Consider the following 7723-nt stretch of genomic DNA (forward strand, 5'->3'; position numbering starts at 1 on the left):
TGAGAAATTATTATTTTTCTTAAGAGTAGGGGCAAAAAACAAGCATTACAAAAAACAAGCTGTTTCTCGTTGTCCTCAGATCTTTATCTTTCCTCCCTTCATCCTCTGGAGTGAAGTGCTAAAAATCTAAGACCTAGCAATGGTTTGCCCCACCCAAATAATAAACCCCATCATCACTAATGTCAACATGGGTTCTACCTGGAAAAGTGTATCTTTGCCTACAACTCTTAGAGAAATGATGGATTCATGCAGGTTCCCCAGAAACCTTTGCTTCCAGAAATCAAGACCAGCCTAGCTCTTTCTAAGTACATAAATCATTTTAGGAAAGGTGAAAGTTCATTTGGCCCCATATTTCTCCTCTGTTTTGGTTTATCTTAATCCCATTTTGCTATTTTTTTCCCACCACACCCTCAACTTTTTACAAACTCTACTAGAAGCACTTTTCTCCAATAACTTGTTCCATATGTTGCATATATAAGCTCCATCAGGAACCCCCTCCTCCTTCTGCTTCCTATTTTTGTATGGTATCCATCAGTATGTGAATTATTATAAATAAAAAGGGAAAATACCCTCCAACTCCATTCCAGTGGGACACTGACATGTTTAGTGTGATCCCTCACTTTAAAAGTTCAGTGGGATATTTTCTAATGCAGTGAGAAACAGCTGGTCTGCCTTCATGATGTTCTCCTTTTCCTCGAAACATTGGGTGCTCTCCTTCCCAGCTCAGGCCACAGCTTCCTGGGACAGTGGGTAGCAAAAGCCACTGTTTTCCTTAGAGAGTCCAACAAAAACTCTGACAGAGGACACTTCTCTGTTGTTTTTCCAGTCAATGGCTTCTGGGAATACAAGCTCAGACTTTAGCTGTTTTAAACTGCAGCTGATGATTTAAAAATATACTTATGTTTTTTTTTTCTTCTAAATCACTTATCTCTGTAGGAATTTCTTTTCTGACCTTTACCAAGATTTTTGACTCTTCTGCACTGTTCTGCACTATATTTCTGGTTCTCTGTTACCAGACGATTTCATTTCTCACTAGTAATAATGATGCCTTTTATCTCTCAGGTTTGGCTGTATCTTTTCTTTGCGATGAAGTGTTTTCTTTTGTGTGTCCTAGCAGGCCTTATCTATTTTGCAGTTCAGTTTAACTCCTCCCACACGTCTCTGCCACGGGACAGGTGGCCTCTCCCGTTGCCTCATTTGCTCTGGGGCCTGAGTACCACAGGTGCTAGGAGCTCTCAAACAGTTTACTGTGCCTGGCAGGGCTGCAGTAACAGGGAGTTACACTTCATTATTGTTGATTTGTGAGGCTGACCTTTCTTCTACCACTGCCAGCTGCTTTGGAGTGTTTGCCATGCCTCCCGGGTGCGGAAGCCCCATGGATGTGGTCAGCCTGGAAAGGCTGTGCCAAGACTTATGAAAAGAGAGTGATGTGGAGTGAGCACTTGACAGTACTCATTTCTTCCTTTCTTCTTCCCAGACTGAGAATGATGTCATTAAAGAAATGCTTATTCAAGTCTTTAGGCCACTTTTTTGGGGGTGGGGTGGGTGGGTGCTAGTCCTGTGGCTTGAATTCAGGGGCTGGACACTGTTCCTGGGCCTGGCTTCTTTTTGGAGGTTAATTGGAGATAAGAGTCTCACAGACTTTCTTGTAGGCACTAGCTTCAAACTGTGATCCTCAGATCTCAGCCTCTTGAATAGCTAGGATTACAGACATGAGCCAGCGCCTGGCTTTTCCCAGTCCATTTTTGAAAAGGTGTTTATTCTGAATTGTAGGAGTTGCTTATACCTTCTGGAGAGTAACCTCACATGAGATCCTTGGCAAATATTTCTCAATCATTCCTTGGGATGGAATCCTAATCTATAGATTGTCTCCTTTTCTGTTCAGAGTTTTAGTCTGATATAATCATGTTTTTATTACCTTGCTTTGGTATCAATTATATCCAAGAATTAATTGCTAAGATCTATGCTGAAGCTTTCCCTGTGTGTTTTCTTCTAGGAGTATTAGGCTTTGATGTTTTAGGAGTTTTATAGTTAGAGGATAGAGCTCCAGGGGTGAGGCAGTCCAGCCTGTGGGCCCATAGAAGGTCCACAAAATCATTTTAATACATGATGATACAGATAATATGCTTCTCATATGCTTCTGTTGGTATTGATCATTTTGTATGGCCTATGAATGATGTTATAACTACCAAATGTCCCCTGGCAGAAAATAGGTTCCTGACTCCTGTATGGTATAAGGGTCTAATCTCCAAATAAGACATATAGATTGCAAATAGGTGCATGAAATATCCCTAGTCATATCTGTCAGGGTGATTAGTGTCAAAAAATAAGACTTACCCCATTGGGTGGCTGCTATTAAAAATCAGAAAGTAACGGTAAGAATGCGACAAAGGAACTCCTGTACCTTGTATGTGGAAATAAAAAAGGGTATAGCTGCGAAGGACAACGGCATGGAGTTCCTTAAAAATTTTAAAGTTAGAGCCAGGCTCTGGTGGCTTATGCCTATAGTTCTGGCTACTTAGGAGGCTAAAATCTGGAAGATCATGGTGCAAGGCTAGCCTAAGCAGAAACGTTCTTGAGACTCCATTCCAAAATAAGCTTTAAAAAGCCAGGCTAGAGACATGACTCAAATGGTAGAGCATTAGTAAAATAAGCAAAGCTGAGTGAGTTCAAGGCACTGAGTTCATGGGGGCCTGGCTCAAGTGGTAGTTTCATAAGTATGAGGCCCTGAGTTCAAATATCACAACAAAAAATTAAAACTGGAACTCCCATATAACCTACCAACCCTGCTTCTGAGTATTTATCTAAAAGAATTACAATTAGGAGCTGAAAGAGAGAGAGAGAGTGAGAGAGAGCGCAATACTTGCATAGTATTGCAGTACCATTCACAATAGTAAAGATGTGTAAACAAACTAAATATCCATTGAGCAAGGGAAGTTTAAAGAACACATTGTATACATACAGTGGAAGACTACTCACCCTAATAAAGGAGGAAATTCAAAAATACTTAACAACACGGGTGAACTGTGATGACAGTATGTTCAGTGAAATAAGCAAGGCACAGAAAGACAACTACTGTGTGGTTCCATGTATAGATGGCACTTAACACACTTAAATTCCCCTCTGTATGGTATTTTCACAATAAAATAAAAAATAATAAAAAACACTGAAATTCAAAGAAACAAAGAATAGAATGGTAGTTACTAAGGGCAACTTATAGGGGTGGGAGAGGGAAATGTGGAGTTATAATCGAAAGCATAAAGGGAAGATGAATAAACTCTATAGTCTATTGTAAAACAGTGTAGCTATCCTTAACACTTATATATTGTATTCATAAAAATTTCTTTTATTTCTTTTTTTTTTTTGGGTCCAGTTATGGGGCCTGAACTCTGGGCTTGGGCGCTGTCCCTCAGCTCTTCAGCTCAAGGCTAGCGCTCTACCACTTAAGCCAGAGCGCCACTTCCGGCTTTTTTCTTTTTGCTTATGTGGTGCTGAGGAATCAAACCCAGGGCCTCAGGCATGCAAGGCAAGCGCTCTACCACTGAGCCACCTTCCCAGCCCCCATAAAAATTTCTTAAAGGAGCTGGGTGCTGGTGGCACACCTCTGTCATCCCAGCTACTCAGGAGGCTGAGATCTGAGGATCGTGATTCACAGCCAGCCCAGGCAGGAAAACCTGTGAAACTCTTATCTCCAATAAACCACCAGAAAAATGTAAATGGTTCTGTGGCTCAAGTGGTAGAGTCCTTGCCTTGAGCTGAAGAATTGAGGGAAACGCTCAGGCCCAGAGTTTAAGCTCCATGGCTGACAAAAAAAAAGAAGAAAAAAAATCTTAAATGTGTCTTGGAATGTGGCTTAGCGTTAGAATGCTTGTATAGCATGTGTGAAGCCCTGGGTTCAATTCCTCAGCACCACATAAACAGAAAAAGCTGGAAGTGGCACTGTGGCCCAAGTGGTAGAATGCTAGCCTTGAACTGAAGAGCTCAGGGACAGTGCTCAGGTCCAGAGTTCAAGCCCCACCACTGACAAAAACCAAACAAACCCCTCTTAAATGGGTAGAGCAGGTTAAATGTTCTTAAGACAGAACAAATTTTAAAAAAGATTTCAATAGATTTGCTTCATACGCCCAGATACTTGCCTCTTTGCAAGCCAGGGACTTTTAGTCTGAATAGTACCCAATGGGTTTCTTATTATTGACTTCATAGCACATTATTTAAGGGAAAATCTTTGTTTGGCTCTATAGTGAGTCTTCAGGTGAATCAGCTCATATCCATGTTGCCTGGATAAAGCATCCAGGCTCTGCCTCTAATTTACTGTGGACTTTGGGAAAGTGACAGCAACATTAAAAATCTCACTTTCCTCATCTGTAAAATGGAGCTTATAATATCAGCTTCCTGAGAGTGAAATGAGCTAAGGCACTGGAGTGCTTAGGAAAATAGATGTAGAGTAAGCCTTCAACAAGTATCATTCTTTGATATATTTGTGTTCTAGCTGTTAGACAAATCCCTAAGTGAAGAACACTTTGAGGAAGGAGTTAGATGAGTTCTAGTAGGCCACACCAGTCATTGAAATTGCATCATTTTTTCCTAGTACTGTTTTTATTTTGCCAGCTTCTAATCTCTACAATAGTATGGATGGAAGATTTTGTGTCTGAAATACAAATCCAAGGAGCTGGGGGATCATGGTGGGGAACACAAAAGAGAGCATCAGTTGTGTTTGTGCCACTGCAGAGAGAAATGGCGTCATCACACCCCTGGCCAATTAGCCCCATGACCTGTCTGATGCAGCCATTACTTAGGAATTTATTAGCTGTGCAGTGGCTGGCCTTCAAGGTGCCTTTTGTTCATAAAACTTAGCCAGTTACTTTTTGGGACAGCCATAATTATAAGCTCTAACTGTCTTTCTAAGCTCTTTTGTAAAAATTTATGTTATAATTTTATGTCATGGTCTAACCAGCCATTAATTCTTGTATCTTTCTCTAGGCAAACTATCATTAAAACTTTTTTTTTGTAAGTGAATAGTACATAAAGGCTGTGATTTTTATCAAAATGTGTCTGTCTTTTCCCTCTCTCCCTCCCTCCCTCCCTCCCTCTCTCCCTCCCTTCCTCCCTCCCTCTCTCCCTCCCTCCCTCCCTCCCTTCTTTCCTTCCTTCCTTCCTTCCTTTCCTACTTTCCTTCCTTCCTTTCTTCCTTCCTTCCTTTCCTACCTTCCCTCCTTCCTTTCCTACCTTCCCTCCTTCCTTTCCTACCTTCCCTCCTTCCTTTCCTACCTTCCCTCCTTCCTTTATTTCTATTTCCTTATCCTCTCTCTCTCTCTCTCTCTCTCTCTCTCTCTCTCTCTCTCTCTCTCTCTCTCTCTAGACAGGGTCTTGTCTTATAGCTTAGGCTTGCTTGAAACTTATTATGTAGCCCAAGCCGGCTTCAAACTCAAGATCCTTCTGCCTCAGCCTCCAGAGTACTGGGATTACAGGTGTGTGCCTTCACATTTGGCTTGTTTTGGTTTTTGCTCTATTTATATTAGAAGGAATCCTAGCATCTGTGAAGAACAGCTGTGGAACTTCTGAGATCTGAGACCATGTTTCTCTTCCTTTACTACTAATGAAAAATAACACAACTAAGCATGGTGGTTGTAAAAAGTTAAAGTCAAGCTTTTCCTCTTTGCTGGTTACAAGATCCTTGTGCTGAGGGTCTGTGTGAGGAGGGGTGGATATGATTAGTGTGTCTATTTGTCTACCTTGTCCTTTCATTTCTGTCCTGCTTGCTCTACTGCTCTGAGGGAGGGTGGGAAAAGGGGCAGGAACGTCTAATTAGACAGTTGTACCTGGCATAACAATGTAAGCTGCCATGGGGCAGCTAGGTGAGTTGGATGCTATGGCTATTGACTCTTGGAAAAATAAAATCAAAAGGAAGTTTTCAGGGACTCTGACCCTAGTACTTTCCTACCTTTTTATGCCCCTTTTCATGTGGGCAGTTGCTCCAGCTGTTGGGCATTTTTGCTTTTCTCCCGAGTCCCTGGCTCTTGACACTCTGTCCCTCCATAGTGGTCTCCTAGTTCCTAGGACATTCATTTAAGGTAAGTGAAGCCTGGCTCTCTTCTCTAAGGTTTATAGCTACCTCAGGGAGAGCTGTGAATGTCACTGCCTCTAGACAGTCTGGCTGTTCCTTTGTGGTCTTGCTTCTTTACTAGGAGGTAGGTCCTTCCATCCAGATTTTCATTCTTCACACTCAGGGGATGAGTCACATGACAGTCTGCAGAGAACAATGGACTCCCCCCGCACACTTGGCTTAAAGTGAGGGAAGAATCAGCTTCTCCTCGTGCTTGGCACAGAAGACTTTCTTCAAAGAACATTGCAGCTGCCTCCTTGCTGTGCGTGTTCTACTTAGCAAAGGCTCAAAGGCTGCTTCCCCCTTCCTCCCTCCTCCTCCTCTCCTCCTCCTCCTCCTCCTGACAGCCCTGAACTTGATCTCAGAGCTGGTGTGCTGTTCCTGAGTGTTTTTGCTCAAAGTTGTCACTCTACCACTTGAGCCATACCTCCACTCCCTGCTTTTTGGTGTTTAAGTGGAGATGAGTCTCACAGAGCCTGGCACCAGTGGCTCATGCCTGTAATCCTAGGCTACTCAGGAGGCTGAGATCTGAGAATCACAGTTCAAAGCCAGCCTGGGCAGGAAGCACGGTGAGACTCTTTTCTCTAATAAACCACTCAGAAAACTGGAAGTGGCACTGTGGCTCAAGAGGTAGAGCACTTGCCTTGAGCTGAAGAGCTAGGGACAGTGCCCAGGCTCAGAGTTCAAGCCTCACAATTGACAAAAAATAAAAAAAGAGTCTCACAGACTTTTCTGCAATCCTCAGCTCTCAGCCTCTTGAGTAGCTGGGATTATAGACATGAGCCACTGGTGCCCATCTCATTTGTTTTCTGTTGTCAGGATGTGGGTGATGCTCTCCCATTGGTGAAATAATGTTATTGGTTGTGCTTTGAGAAACTCTGTAGGGATGATTTTGGATTTATTGCCAAAAAAAAAAAATGGGATAAATGCTGAGATGGGAGGAGTTCCTCTAAGTATCCTGCTTACTGTGGCTGGGTCAAGTGTTCACAGACTACAGGCAGGACATGTGGACGCCCAGAGACCTCTCGGCCCAGTTGTTGCAAACTCATTCATTAGTCTTAATTTTTAGTCACTATGAATCCCAAACTGAGGTGGTTTCCACTAGTTGTTAGATAAAACCTACTTGGTAAAAGGAAATCATATTACAATAAATGAAACACCCACCCAATTAGCCATCCATAGTTATTTTCATGCTGCAAAAGAGAAAATTCAGCCAAGCAGTGGTGGCTAGCTACCCAGGAGGCCGAGATCTGAAGATTGTAGTTTGAAGCCAGCCCAAGCAGAAAACCACAAGAAACTCTGATCTCCAATTATCCAGCATAAAACCCCATGTGGAGGTATGGGTCAAGTGGTAGAGTGCCAGCCTTGAGCAAAAATGTCAATTGAGAGCACGAGGACCAAGAAGAATCTAAGCACACAGTTTTTCTCTCTTGGGGGAGTACTCTTCTACTGCCTCCTGTAATTTGAAGTGCCTTTCCTTCCGTTGACACTCCATTGTCACCAATGTGACTCATAGAAATTCTCAGTTAGCATCACCAGATGGCGTATGTACAAAAAAGATACCCAAATTGAGAAGCATGTGGGAAGAACACAAAACAAAACTTTTACCCTGTGAATTAC

The sequence above is a fragment of the Dipodomys merriami genome, unplaced genomic scaffold, assembly GCF_024711535.1.
Source record: "Dipodomys merriami isolate MVZ:Mamm:240054 unplaced genomic scaffold, mDipMer1.0.p SCAF_4, whole genome shotgun sequence".
NCBI classification, from domain to species: domain Eukaryota; kingdom Metazoa; phylum Chordata; class Mammalia; order Rodentia; family Heteromyidae; genus Dipodomys; species Dipodomys merriami.